Source organism: Felis catus, chromosome C1, assembly GCF_018350175.1.
Source record: "Felis catus isolate Fca126 chromosome C1, F.catus_Fca126_mat1.0, whole genome shotgun sequence".
NCBI lineage: Eukaryota > Metazoa > Chordata > Mammalia > Carnivora > Felidae > Felis > Felis catus.
Window position 1 is genome coordinate 216,557,684 of NC_058375.1, and position 14,477 is coordinate 216,572,160.

Consider the following 14,477-nt stretch of genomic DNA (forward strand, 5'->3'; position numbering starts at 1 on the left):
GGCGAGCCCTCAGGCCGCCTTTATGGGCGTGTTATCTGGAAGAGGGACGGAAGCTCTTCGCACTCACCCCGCCACCCACGTTGATCTCTGCAGATTGCTTCCGGAAGCGCAGGCCTGCCATGGGCCCCGTGGGTGTGGCAGGGGGTGAGGAGGGATGGTGAGCCTGGAGGAGAGGCTGTGTGGGGGGGGGGGCCCGGGCACGGAGAGCACAGAGAGCAGCACGGACGAGTTGCGGTGCCCCACGCCCAGGCCCCGGGCCCTTCCGGGCTGAGGCCTCTCGGTGAGGATCCGCGTGCCATCCGAGCCCCAGCTCCGCTGCCCGTAGGGTTTTGTCAGCCTGAGGACCCCCGTGCCACGTCTTCACTGCTCTGCAGGGTTTGGTTTTGACACGCGAACAAAACAGACCGCTAGGAGATGCCACCGACTTGTCCTTCCCGCGTCCTGTAGGGGGGGTGCTTGCCCAGGGGGGACGGGCATCCTGCGGTTTGCTGGGGCGCGTGCCCCGTTGGCGTGGGGTTCACGTCCAGCGCGTGGTGCAGCCTCGTGCGGCTGGGAGAACTCCCGTGTGTGGCTGGCAACGGATCAAGACGAGAAAGTTACCGGGGTGGCGGCTGGGGGGTTAGTCCTGTGAAAGCAGACACCTTACTCTGGCGACGTCCCTCATTAGTCAATTCCCGCGCGGTTGAGTGAGGAAACGCCCGCTGAATTCTTTTGTGAAGGGATGGATGAGTCAGTGGCTGGAATTGGAAAATTTTTGAGCGGTTTGGAGGGAGAAGGTTCCTACCCGAGGAGAAACTTGGCGGTGATGACAGAATACCTTTTTCGCTTGCCAAGTGAGCAGATACCTCTCACCTCCTCCTCACGGATCCACGAGGCACCGGCAGGTGGAAAAGGAGGAAAGCGTGTCTTGTCTCTTGAAGCAGGTGGAGCTGCCGTGAGCCGGAGGGGACGGAAGTCAGGGACAGCGGCTTTCTTTCCCTTCTGCCTCCTCCTTAGAGAGATCATAGGTGTCAACACAGTTGGGGTTCTGAGCTCGCCACTGCCCGAGGCTCTTCTAAGGACGGTGACACTGACTCACCGAAGAGGGTCCTGGAGGTCCCCGTGGTGAGGGACCTGCCCAAGGCCGCTGCGGCCCCAGGGGAGCCGCCCAAGGACATCGGGTCCTGACGATGCTCCTCCCACAGCTGCCCAGCAACCGAGTCCAGTCTTCTGCCTGGAGGGTTTTGTTCTACTCTGTCAAATGCAAATTATTATGGTGGGGGGGGGGGGTCGTTCTCAGAATTCCTTATGGGTGAAATACAGAACGACGGGAAAACCTAGGATTTCTTTCCCTAAGATCGCTTCTCTGCGATGCAGCCCCCTCCCCCCTTTATCTAATGCCCTCCCACCCCTCACCTGGCACCTTCCCAACCCTCGATGCTGCGAAGCGGGAACTTGGGCCTCTTTAGAACCCGTGGCTCACTCCCGCCCACACACCTGCTCGTGCCCGGCCTCCAACACTTAGCCCTCCGTGTCGTGAAATCCTGGTGAAAAGAATCACGGGCTTTTAGTAGAGCTACTAACAGTCCTGAGCAACCAGGTCAGGAGTTTTACTCTATTCATTCAAATACCTGAGTTTTTTTCTTGGGAAAATTTCTGGATTTTCTTAAATTCACAGAATGACATAGTTGTCATTTTTCTGTTTTTTTTTTTTTAATTCTAGATTTTATTTTTTATTTTAATTCAGGTAGTTAATATACAGGGCAATAATGATTTCAGGAATAGAATTTAGTGATTTATCACTTACGTATGACACCCAGTGCTCTTTCCAACAAGTGCCCTCCTTAAGGCCCCTCATCCCTTTGGCCCACCCCCCCCACCAGCAACCCTCAGTTTGTTCTCTGTATCTCAGTCTCTTATGGTTTGCCTCCCTCTCTGTTTTTATCTTATTTTTGCTTCCCTTCCCCTGTGTTCATCTGTTTGTTTCTTAAATTCCACGTGTGACTGAAATCATGATATTTGTGTTTCTCTGACTTATTTCGCTTAGCATAGTACCCTCTAGTTCCCTCCACGTTGTTGCAAATGGCAAGATTTCATTCTTTGTGGTCGCCGAGTAATATTCCATTGTGTACATATACCACATCGTCTTTATTCATCAGGTGGACATTTGGGCCCTTTCCATAGTTTAGCTATTTAAAAAAAATTTTATTTTAATGTTTATTTATTATTAAGAGACAGAGCATGAACATGGGAGGGGCAGAGACAGGAGGAGACACAGAATCCGAAGCAGGCTCCGGGCTCCGAGCTGTCAGCACAGAGCCCGACGCGGGGCTCGAACTCACAAACCGCGAGATCATGACCTGAGCTGAAGTTGGACGCTTAACCGACTGAGTCGCCCAGGCGCCCCCATAGTTTGGATATTGTCAATAGCGCTGCTATAAACATTGGGGGTACATGTGCCCCCTTCGAATCAGCATTTTTGTTTCCTTTGGATAAATACCTAGTAGTACAATTGCCGGGTCGTAGGATAGTTTTATTTTTAATTTTCTGAGGAACCTCCAGACTGTTCTCTAGAGTGGCTGCACTAGTTTGCATTCCCATCAGCAGTGCAGAAGGGTTCACCTTTCTCTACATCCTCGCCAACATCTGTCATTTCCTGAGTTGTTAATTTTAGCCATTCTGACAGGTGTGAGGTGGTATCTCATCGTGGTTTTGATTTGTATTTCCCTGATGATGAGTGAGGTCTGTTTCTTTTTTAATCCGCCTTTTTCTTGGAGATTATTAGTGTAAATTATAGATCAAGCATACTGTAAGCGTCTTTACTAAGTAGGTTTATTGATAGACTTCTGTGAATCCACCTGGGCTCCCTGTACAGAGCATGTCGGGGATTGTTATTACCGATGGGACCTTTGAAAGAATCTTCCAGCAGGAGGGTCCTCTGTGGCTTGTTTGCCTAGCTTATTTCAGAATTATAACTAGCCCCTAGGTGATCAGCTGTTTGGATGTCTTGCTGTTTTTCAGTGAAATACGGCCGTGTTTCCTTTACCTTGAATATGTCGGTCTCAGCTGGCTAGGGTTGCTGTGACAAACATAACCACAGGCTGGGTGGCTCACAGAACATTTCTCACACTTCCGGGGGTCGAGATGAAGGCACCAGCAGATGTGGGGTCTGGTGAGGGTCTGCTTCACGGCTTACAGATGGCTGCTTTCTCACTGTGTCCTCACATGGCACAGGGGCTGGGAGCTATCTGGGGTCTCTAATCCACTCACAATGGCTCCCTGCTTGTGACCTGATCACCCTCTGAAGGCCTCACCTCCTAACATCACTGGCACAGGGGTTTGGTTGCAACATAGGAGTTTCGTGGGGACACAGTTGGTTAAGCATCCGACTTCGGTCATGATCTTGCGGTTTGGGAGTTTGAGTCCTGCGTCGGGCTCTGTGCTGGCAGCTCAGAACCTGGAGCCTGCTTTGGATTCTGTGTCTTCCTCTCTCTCTCTCTGCCCCTCCCCTTCTCTCTCTCTCTCTCTCTCTCTGTCTCTGTCTCTGTCTCAAACATAAACAAAGATTAACAAACAGAATATAAACAAATATAAACAAAGATAAACAAACAGAAAGCAACCATAATCTCTCCATAAGAGAGATATTATTAACCCAATGGTGCCTAGCTAGTACGCTTTCGTGAATGGTGCTTCCCGGGCATTTGCACATCCTGATGATGAGGAAGAAGCCCTGTGTCCCCGGCCTGCGGGTTGGGTGCTAAAGCCGGTGATGAGCGACCATGGGCAGGACGGGCATGAGGCTACCTGCGCAAAGACACGCTGATGAGCAAGGAAGGCGAGGAGCCTGGCCGAGGAGCCAAAAGTAGTTTTAGGGGAAAAAATGTATCTGCTGTTTCAGGATGGGATGCAAAGCGGGCAGACCCCCTGCATGGGGCTGCATGGGTGATGGAGGCAGCAGAGGCCCCCCCAAGGGCTTTCGTGTCCCCTTGGGCCAACGGGGAGGCGGTGCTGGAGAGGCCTGAGCACAGGGCTTCCCCCCAAGTCACCAGCCAAGCTCCATATCTGCCCTTGGGCACAGCCTGCCCAGGGGACTCCTTTCTTGTAGGATCAGAGACATTTTTGTAGAATTCCACAAACAGAGACAGGAAGAATGGGCTTTGAGATGGAATTGGGTAGGGAAGAAGGCATCATCCTGGCCTTGGGTTTAGATAGAACCCAGCAGCCCTGGCGGGACCTGTCATAAAGGCTGATGGGCTTGGGTTCAGAGAGTCACTCTTTCTCTTAGTGGATGTGGTTCCAGAGGAGCAGTGTGCCCCATTTGCTGTGCTGTGTCTGGGGTGGGAGTAGATGAAACCTCTTGGGTTCTGAGGGGTCCAGGCCAAGCAGGACAGGGAGCGGTATCCAGGCAGGGTCACTGAGGTGGCCACAAGCTGTATGTGTCATCCCATCCCTGCCCTGGAACGAAGGAGCGAGTGTTCGGCCTGCTCGGCTCTGACCGCTGGCGTGTGGCGTTTAATCCGGACACCCCACTCCTGAAGGACAAGGAGCCAAACTGTAACTTCCAGAATGAGCACGATGGCGAAGGGGCCTTTGCTTTGGAGAAGACTCTGCCTTCTGGTGGCTTCAGAAGCGGCTGGTTCTAGGCCGATAGTTTCAGAACGAGGACGGTGGTGGGTTTATGACCGGTGGGCGGCCTCGAAGAGAGCTCTCCAGAAGGAATCTGTGCGAGGCTCTCCACCCTGTCGGGTGTGTGGGATTCCCAGCAGGCCTCGGTAGTTTACCGGTGTTTCGTGTCCCGGAGGGATGCGGTCATCCCTGCAGGGCTGACGCAAGGAATGCGACCCTCAGCGGCCATCTGTGCTGTTGAGCCACACGGGAACATGGAGTCTGGTTTGGGTGTTGGTCGAGAAGGCTGAATTTGGCTGAGGTTGTTCAGGGAGGCAGTGGCAGGAATGCCCTGGCCTCTCAGGGCTGAAGGTACTGGGTAGGCTGTTTGCCTGGAGGAGGAGACCAGCTGGGAAATAGAAGATAGGGACGTGACTCCTGCCTGACCCCTGGCGGTGCTGGGTTCCCAGGAAGGCACGCGGTGACGCGGTCTAAGGAGAGGCAGCCTGTGTGTGCCAGTCAGTGATGAGCAGATGAGTGGGTCTCGGGACTGTGGACTGGAGGGTGCCCTCAAGGGCCGCCGAGCTTCTAGAAGAAGCCTACGGCACATCTTCACCTGGCCAGGTGTGTCACGGCTGGGAGGTGATGGGGTGCACAGTGTGGGTCTGTTAGTTCTGTACTGATGTCAGCCATCCTCGCTGTGGGTGAATCGGTGTTAAGCTGTGGCTTGGTCCAGGCCAGCTGTGTCCGTAGAGCCTTCCAGAAGATTCTGTTTGCCACTGATGGGAGCAATGGATGGGTGAGCATGGGCCCTCCTTGTGCAGGGATGGATGGTCCTCCCCACAAGTTTCTCCAAAGACAGAGGCCCTGACACAAGACTGACCACAGTCAGAGAAGCAGCTTGATTTCAAAATTTGTTTAAGGGTTAGTTTCAGAATGAAGTAGAGTGAGATAATACTAACTTTCCCTGGGGCGGGGTAGGGGGAGAAGTTATGTTTGTTTTAGATCACATGTTTCCTGCTTGGTTTACATTTTATTTTTATTTTTATTTTATTATTTTATTGTATTTTATTGTATTTTATTTTATGTTACGTTATTTTATCATATTATATTTTATTTTTTTTTAATGTGTTATTTATGTTTTGAGAGAAAGGGTGAACCATTCTCTAGATTAATTTATGTCATAGATTTAGATGTTATATTAATTACAAACTTATTTTAATTGCAGGTTCACATGCAATAAGAAATATTCTTAAGTGATGTAAAGGAAGTGGCCACTGAGATATTTAAATGGAACTTGGTACATTTTCAGTTCTCCAATGGACTTTCAGTATCCGAGCTTCTTACTGAGAGACAGGATGGTGTTTCCATAGTCTTGAAGATGCTGCCCCCTTCTGGTGATGAAACTTAGTGTGCTGCCAGCTCTTTGTAGCGAATTTGCATTCTGATTTTTGCTCCTATTTAAATAATATTTTTATTATTAAATCTGGAAAAGACAACTGGAATCAGCCATGGTCTGTCCCTCTCCTGCTCCATGAGACACAGGAATAACTTTCTAGTCTTTCTACCAACCCGACTTTGAAAACGTTTGTAATTTTCTGTCTAGTGTACTTCTCCTTCCACTAGCTGACACGTGGAACATGTGTATTCACATGCCAGGCACCATGATCGGCATCTCATGAGATACTGCACTTTTGTTTTTGCAAAGAATTGGGAATATGGTGTGTAGTTTTCCAGATCATTATTTTTTATGATACAAACACATGGCAAGAGCATTAAAATACTTATTTTTATTCTTTGTTTTAGAGAGAGAGCAGGAGCGTGTGACAGGGCAGAGGGGCAGAGAGAGAGACTCTTAAGCTGACTTCATGCTCAGCACAGAACCTGACATGGGGCTTGATCCCACGACCCTGGAATCATGACCTGAGCGGAAATAGAGTCAGACGCTTAACTGACTGAGCCACCCAGGCGCTCCGAGCATTAAAATAATTTTAAAGTTTATTTTAAGGGGGGGGGGAGAGAGAGAGAGAGAGAGACAGAGACAGAGACAGAGACAGAGACCTAAGCAGGTTCTGCACCATCAGCGTGGAGCCCGACACAGGGCTTAGTCTCACAAACCGTGAGATCTTGACCTGAAATCAAGAGTCGGATGCTTAACCGGCTGAGCCACCTAGATTCCCCAGAAATAATTTTAAAGGAATTTGGTCTCTCTCTATCCAGAGGAAGCGGCTGGAAGCAGGACCCCGGCTTTGAGCACTGACGAGGAGACAGAGGCATACCTGTTGAGACTCTTGGGATATGGGGGCAGCCCCGGGGAGATGGGTGTGGGGCCCAGAGGAGCCTTTCAGGCCTGAAGGGCCCCCTTGGATTTCCCCAGGAAAGGGCTCTCAGAGAATGAGGGGCAGCCTTGAAGCAGTGCCCGGAAGAGGGGCAGAAGGATCACCCAGGGGAAGCGGCTGGGAAACCATGGATTTGTAGGGGGGCCGCCCAGCGTGGTGACGGGCTCAACACCAGCTCTTAGAGCTGACACTTCCCTGGGGAAGCGTGCCCTCTGGGGGGGGGGGGGAGCAGTGATACTGACCCACGGTGTCCCATGCCCAACGTGGATGCCGAAATACCTTCTCAGACCCCGTTACCCGGCTCTAGAATTCGGCTCGTTCTTCCACACTGGACTCGCTGTTGCCTTATTTTGCCGCTCACATGGTTTTAGTTTTGTGAAATGCGTAGAGCCCTTCAGAGCGCGCCGCCGTTTATAACTGAGCAAGGAGTGCTCTGGAGACTTGTCAGTGGGCTTTTTGGGGACTCATTTTCAGCAGCCACCGGTAGATGGAGGGAGTGAGACGTGGAAACAGGAGAGAGCCCTTCCTGCTTGGAGACGGTGTAAACCGGTCGAGGAACCTCACTCGCTGATAAATCCCCCGCAGACGTGGCAGAGGCACTTGTAGCTGACGATGTATGTGAAATTGACAAAAACAAGCTGTTGAGGGCAACTGGGAGGTGGCAAGTTCTGTTTTAGAAGGTTTCTGGTTTTTTTTTTTTTTTTTTTTTTTTAAGTTCAGAAAAATCGATCCTTTTATTTGCCTCGCTGAGAGCCGTTTAAGAATCCGTCCACAGAAACTGGGGTGGGTTATTAAGATACACGAGGCCAAAATGTTTTTCAGAAGGAAGCAATGGCGTGCTGGTTTGCATGCATCGTGCACTGGGGTCAGGCATTGCTCACGCTTGAGAGGTTGTGTTCTTGGAGGCGGTCGTAGAGGTGCAGTGGTTTGCCCCGATGGGTGTTGCGCCCTCGACAGGGGCGGTCATGCCGTGGTTCTGTGGAAATTACCCACGAGAACAGCCTTTACGCTGATCTCAACTGCAGGTGGCAGTGCTGTGCGTGAACTCTGTGAACTCTGTACCAACCCCACCTCTGTACTGGGGTTTGGGCAGGAAGTCAGCACCCAGGGTAGGTGCTCAAACGGGACAGGGTCCAGATGGCCGCGGGCCTGTGGCGTCTTGAAGCAGACCCTCTTGTGAGTCCCGGGAGTGGATCTGTGTCTCTGACTGGAAGCCAAGGGACCTGGGTGGGGGCATCAGGCAGGCCTGGCGTGCGGCTGCTCTGATGGGATTGTAGAAGTAGCTATTAACCGTTGAATCGATTTTTAGAGCCGTAGAATTTTAGATCTCGGGGAGCCCTTGGGGACCAGCTCTTCCCACCCCACACCCACCCTAGAGATAGGAAAGCCAGTGACGTCTCCCGAGGTTCTGCTGTGCACTGAATTGGATGCACACAAATTCACACGTGCAAGTCCTAACCCCCACTGCGATGGCATCAGGTCACGAGCAGAAGAGGTGTCAGAGGCCTCGCTCTCCCCTCGCTCCTCCACGTGAGGACACAGCGAGCAGGTGGCCGCCTGCAGGCCACGAAGGAGCTCTCCCACAGAACAGAAGCGGTGATACCTGGTTCTTGGACTCTCAGACTCCAGAAGTGTGATAAATGGATTTCCGTTGTCCAGGTAGCCCTGCCTGGGGGACTTTGGATTTTGGTGCAGTGGCCTGAGCTGAGTGGCACAGCAGATTGGGGGGATGGGGAGGGAAGAAAGTCAGGGTTCTGGACTCCAGAGGCAGAGGTCTTCCCTTTGGAATGATGCCTCTCCCGACACCATGCCTCACGGGCAGGGGTCCTCTCCTGGTCATCATCGTGCCCCTCTGCCAGCCCGGTGGGGGGATACAGTGTGGCTCTGTGTCTACCTTCTTGGAGCACACGTGCATCCTGGGGCCTGTGGAGCACTTTGTCCACGTGACCCCGGCACCACCCTAAGAACCGTCCACACCTGAGGGAGCCTCCCGGCTGGGCTCCCTGGCCACGTAGCAGGCCCTCCTCGGTTTGCTGCTTTTGGTCCTTCCTCCTCTCCTACTTGTGGGGTGATTACTCCGTCTCCTGGGACGAGAGCCCTGAACCCCAGAACGGTCGGTTCCAAGCAGTGCCCACAGCACTGCATCATGTAAGGAAAGCTTGCAGAGGAAATGCTCCTGTGCCCCTTGGCATGCTCCTGGCTGGTGCCATTGTTGTGTGGTTACCTGATGTATTGCGCAAAGCTAGGCTTGCCTTCTTATGCTCATCGCTCTCGGATAATCCAACTCTGAATTCAGAATTACTAAACTAAATGCAGTAACACAAGGAACCACTTTATTTTAAATGTGACAGATGATGTGCTTTTGCTATAGCTAAGCCACCTTCTGGGGGTGACCCGTTGTAGTCCAGGGGGGCCCCGGGCCCTGTGTGATGGGGGTGTCATAGATCCCCAGATGCCTCTGCTGCACTTGTAGCAGTCTTTAGTTCCTGGAGATACTGAATCACAATGAAAACCCCCATCACCCCTGAAGGTTTCTGAGGCTGTCTGCTGCAGGCCTTTTAGGGAACCCTGTTCAGTCGCTTCTCAGCAAGTAATGCTCAGTCTTTACTTCCCGTGCGTCGCCCATTAAGATCAAGGAACACATTTAAAACGTAGAGTTCTAGGGAGCTTGGATTCGGCTGCCAAGGACCTTACTTTTGAGCAGAGAGAACCTCATGCAACCGAGTCCACCCACCAGTAAAGATATTGGAGGCATGCTCCTGGGAATTACATTCCGAGGCCCAGGCCGATAACGGCAGCTTTGGGGAGGGTGTCACCGCTGCAGCCTTGAGATCAGAGCCCACTGCCTCCCCTGGAATTACGTGATGCTTAAGGCGCGTGGGTCTGCTCGTCCAGGGTGTATGCGAGAGACCCACCAGAGGACGCTCAGGGTCTCTAGAGAGTTGTTCCTCCCTTGCGAGCCCCAGATCCCTGGGGAGGGGGGGTGATTGGGTTATTTCTCATTTACAGGCAGAGGGGTGAGCTAGGGCCCAATTCTCCTCTCACTTGCGGTGTGCACCAGATTGAGTGCCTTTATTTTAAAAGCACGCGAGTAAATGAGTCCTTGGTTCGCTGATCTAAACATTTGGGGCTGTGGATGGGCTCAGCTGCTTTAAATACTTGGCCGGTGCAGTGATCCGGGAGCCTGTCTTCCTTTTGTCGATCTTCCCTGGTGTGGTAGATGATGCACAGATGAGCTCATTGTTTTCCTCTGAGCAGGTAAAAATACATTTACTTTGGTGCCTTTGTATACTTGCACTAAATCAGTTTGAAATGCTTCCTCTGTTTTTATTTGTGGAAAACTTGAAGCCAAAATGTAAACTTGTAGCTGCTTCTAGAAGACATCCTGGTTTACTGCAGCTGATTCCTTCCCCATATGCTGACAGAGCCCCTGCAGGTATATATTTTTAGCTGCTGAGGGTGTGTGGGCTGGAGTAAGTTACACTTAAGTGTAGAGTGTGTGTGTGTGTGTGTGTGTGTGTTGTGTCTTCCTGTCCCAGTTTTGTAGTTGGTGAGGCTACTATGGAAACCAGTGTGGAGGTTCCTCAAAAAATTAAAAAATAGAACTGCTATATCATCCAGCAATCCCACTTCTGGGTATATAACTAAAGGAAATGAAAACAGTGTCTTGAAGAGAGATCTGTATCCCCACATTCACGGCAGTCTTATTAGCCACAGTAGCCAACATGTGGAAACAGCCTAAGTGTCCGTGGGTGGACGGAGGGGTAAGGGAGATGGGGGCGTTCGTATACATACAGTGGAATATTATTCAGCCACAAAAAATAAGGAAATCCTGCCTCGTGTGAACACATGGATGGCCTTTGAGGGCATGGTGCTAAGTGAAATAAGAGAAGGCAAATACTGATCTCAATCACTTGTGGAATCAAAAGCTGCACTTGCAGAGAAAGAAGAAATTAGTGGTTTCTGGGGAGGAGGAACGGGGAGATGTTGATCGAACGGTACAGGCTTTCAGTTATTAGGGGAGTCAGCTCTGGGGGGTCTAACGGGCAGCATGGTGACTGTCACCAGCACTGTATTGTGTGCTTGGAAGTTGTTAAGAGTGCAGCTCTGAAATGTTCTCAGCACGAGACAGAAGATACTCGCGGAGGGGTGGAGGTGTTACCTAACCCGTAGCGGGGTGTGTGTGCACGGTCACCAGGCTGTGAACTGCGAACTGGCTTGTGTTCCGTGTTAGTTGGGTCACGGTGAGGCTGGACGACACTCCTAGGCTGCTCCTTTGTGGATCCCCCTTGTTGCGCTCGGGCCAGAACACTCGTGAGCTGTGCCTCTCCGTGAAAGGGGACCAGTCTTGAGGATACTCCAGACAGAGAGAGTTCCTGCCCTGTGACTGACGGAGCCCAAGCGCCCACACCGCTCGGGCTCAGGACTGAGGCAGCCCCCACACCCGGCACACGGAGGCCGCAGAGGCCACGGTCATTCCGCGTAATCGACTCCAGGAAGCTCCTGCTTCCGGGTGGAGGTTAAGTGGTCCTGTGAAAATAGCTAATTTCATGTTAAGGACGAATAGGGATTAGGTTCACACTGCAGCTGCTGTAACCACCCTTCGGGGAGCCCCCCCCCCCCGCTCCCCTCCCCCCAGCCTTTGTAGTCACTCATTCGGCTGAGGTAGGGTCAAGTTCCTTGTCCCATGTGCAAAAAGCAGTGAGAATGGGAGCAGTCTGTAACTCATCTGGACACGGTCGTCTGTGGCCTCCGTTCCTCCCGCTGGGGTGAGGTGCTTCCTGTGGTGCACCGGGTTACCTTTCTCCAGTCCTTTTTTTTTTTTTTTTAATAAACTCTTTTCTTTTTTTAAGTTTATGTTTATTTTGAGAGAGAGAGAGCACTCGAGCAGGGGAGGGGCAGAGAGAGAGAGAGAGGGAGAGAGAATCCCAAGCAGGTTCCACGCTGTCAGCGCAAAGCCCTACGCAGGGCTCGAACCCGTGAACTGTGAGATCGTGACCGGAGCTGAAACCGAGGGTTGGACTCTTAACCGACTCAGCCACCCAGGCACCTCCCCCCCCCCCCCCGCCCCCCGCTTTGTTCAGTCTTAATGCAGCGCTGCCCGTGGTGGTCACCAGCAATGCCCGCTGAGTGTGCCCTGCCTAGAGCCCGAGTCCCCACCCGCCCTCCCTCAGCCTTTCCTGGCTCAGCTGGCAGCCGCCGCGTTTTTCCACTTAGGCCCCAAACCTAACACTGAGACATCCTTACTGCCTCTCTTTGTGTCACTACCCCACGTGTCCAGTCAAGCTGGGACCCTGGCTCTACTCTCAGGACATGAAGAATCCTGCTGTCTGTCACCTCCACCTGGGTGGCCACCGTCCCATTCCGGGATCACCGCAGTGGCCTGTTCGTCATTCTCAGAAAGCTTCTAGGTGACTCGTAAAATCCAGCTCTGGTCATGTTACTCCTGGCCTTGCCCCCACAGTGACCTCTGTGGTACCTTACGGCGACCCTCGACCCTCGGCCCCCAAGCGGGGAAGGGCAAACTGTGGCCCTCGAGCCAAATCCTTCCTGCTGCCTGGTTTGCATGGGTCTTGAGTTAAGAATGGCTTTTTTAGCCGTCAGTGGTGGGATGGATATCTTGTGATGTGTGAAAGTGATGAAATGGAAGTGTCAGGTTCCGTAGATGACACTTTACTGGGTCCCAGCCACAGCCGGTGGCTTATGCACCACCTGTGATTGCTGTCAGGTGACATCCGCACAGGTGAGTAGTTGGGGACAGAAACCACGGGGTCCCCTTGGTGTTGTGTCTTTTGATTCCCCAGACCTAAACTCTGGCCTTTGGCAGAAGTTGGCGGGCCCTGCCCCAGCCTCCTCCCCTCCCTGACCTCCTCGCCTGCCCTGTTCCCTCCCTGCCTCCAGGCTGCCCTCTTGGCTGTTCCTGCAGCGTGCTGGCCTCAGGCCTTTGCCCTCGGTGCCCTTCCTCCCTGGTTTTCACTTCCTTCAAGTCCTACTTGCCCGGGCCTCCTGGTTGAGAGCCCAAGTGTCTTCCCTCCTGCCCCACCGCCCCTTCCCCTCTTCCTCCTCCCGCCGCCCCTTCTCCTCTGCACACGCTGCCTCTTACTACGCTGTTCCTGAGCTGTCCTCCGTCACAGGGCCATACGCTCCCGAGCACGGGGTCTTTGTCTCTTTGGGCCCCGATGTGTACCCAGCACAGCTTCGTGGTGCTCAGTCTATGTGTGTCGAGTAGCTTAACGTAGGGAAAACGTCAAGCAGTTTAGGTGCTTGGGTTGGTGTGGAAGTCATAGATTGGATGCTCGCAGTCTCTGTAGTAGACGCCGGAGAAGGCAGTTTTTGGCCCATGCCTCCTCTCGGGTGTACAGAGAACACGTTAGATTCTGTGAGTATGAAACTTTCATTTTTTCTTTTGAAGAAGCAAAAAGTTGGGGCACCTGGTGGCTCAGTCGGTTGGGCCCGTTGACTCTTGGTTTCGGCTCAGGTTGTGACCTCATGGTTCGTGTGTTCGAGCCCCACGTTGGGCTCTGTGCTGACGGCGTGGAGCCTGCTTGGGACTCTCTCTTTCCCTCTCTCTGCCCCTCCCCTGCTCATGCTCGCTTGCTTGCTCTCTCTCGCTCTCTCAAAATAAATAAAACAGAGTATCTTCTCTCCCCACAGTGTCTCCGCGTGTCTCTGCATGCGTGTGACAGTCTGTCTGTAGGCGCTGTGGCTGTGAAACATTTCACGGGGGATCTGAGCACTAGGCTCCTTGCTAGGGAGCGAATCAGTTTAGGCCCATCTTACTTTGTCGGGAAGGGACGCGCTGGGCTAGTTCCCCTTCTCTCAGTGAGACGCGGCTGTGCGTGGCCGCTGCACCCACACCATCCATCGGCAGGCCACACGTGGCCCCCTCTGGCTTCTTCTGACAGTCGTGAGGCCAAGGCCCTCGTCCAGGGCTGGTGCCCCATCTTGATTTCTCTGTCGCTTTTGGGAAGCTTACTATTAATACGTCCCTTATCTAACAATGTAGATCATAAAACCGTTGCCTGGCAGGTAGTTCTTGTTAAAAGCTCTGTAGCCATGCAGTTTGCTCATTCAGTTTTTTCTCTTTTAAGAGAAAACAGTCATTGCCCTCACAATGGAGGCAGCCTCCGTGTGTATAACTTGGCATCAGGAACGGAGTGAAGATTATTTTTTTGTTCAGCTTTGGCATGGCTTCCCTAGGTGTGTACGTCGAAGGAGTATTACTTGTCGCTCGATTCTTTAGGCCGTTTTTTTGTTCCAGGTTGCACATTCCTATTTCCTCTGACAAATAACATTTAACTAAAGCTATGATACTCATCATAGAAGTCAACAGGCGGGGCCAGCATCGGGTGCTTTCCCTGGTCCGTGCTGTGCATTTCATGTTCAGTTTTTAACCTCTCCAGACTTGTCACGTAGCCCTACATCCCTGGGCATCCTGTCATTCTTATCCCCGTCGCTGTTTTCTCCTTGCCGTGTCACCAAGCGAAACGGGGGCACCTGACCGGAGAAACCGGACACCGTCGGGGAGGACGTAAGGAAAGCGGCGTTTAAGAA

The 14,477-nt window shown here is 52.4% G+C and overlaps 1 protein-coding gene across 5 annotated transcripts in view; it reads left to right on the forward strand.

Moving 5' to 3' along the window:
- AGAP1 (ArfGAP with GTPase domain, ankyrin repeat and PH domain 1) overlaps positions 1 to 14,477 on the forward strand; it is a 554,841-nt gene that overhangs the window by 81,800 nt on the left and 458,564 nt on the right. The window lies entirely within an intron of this gene.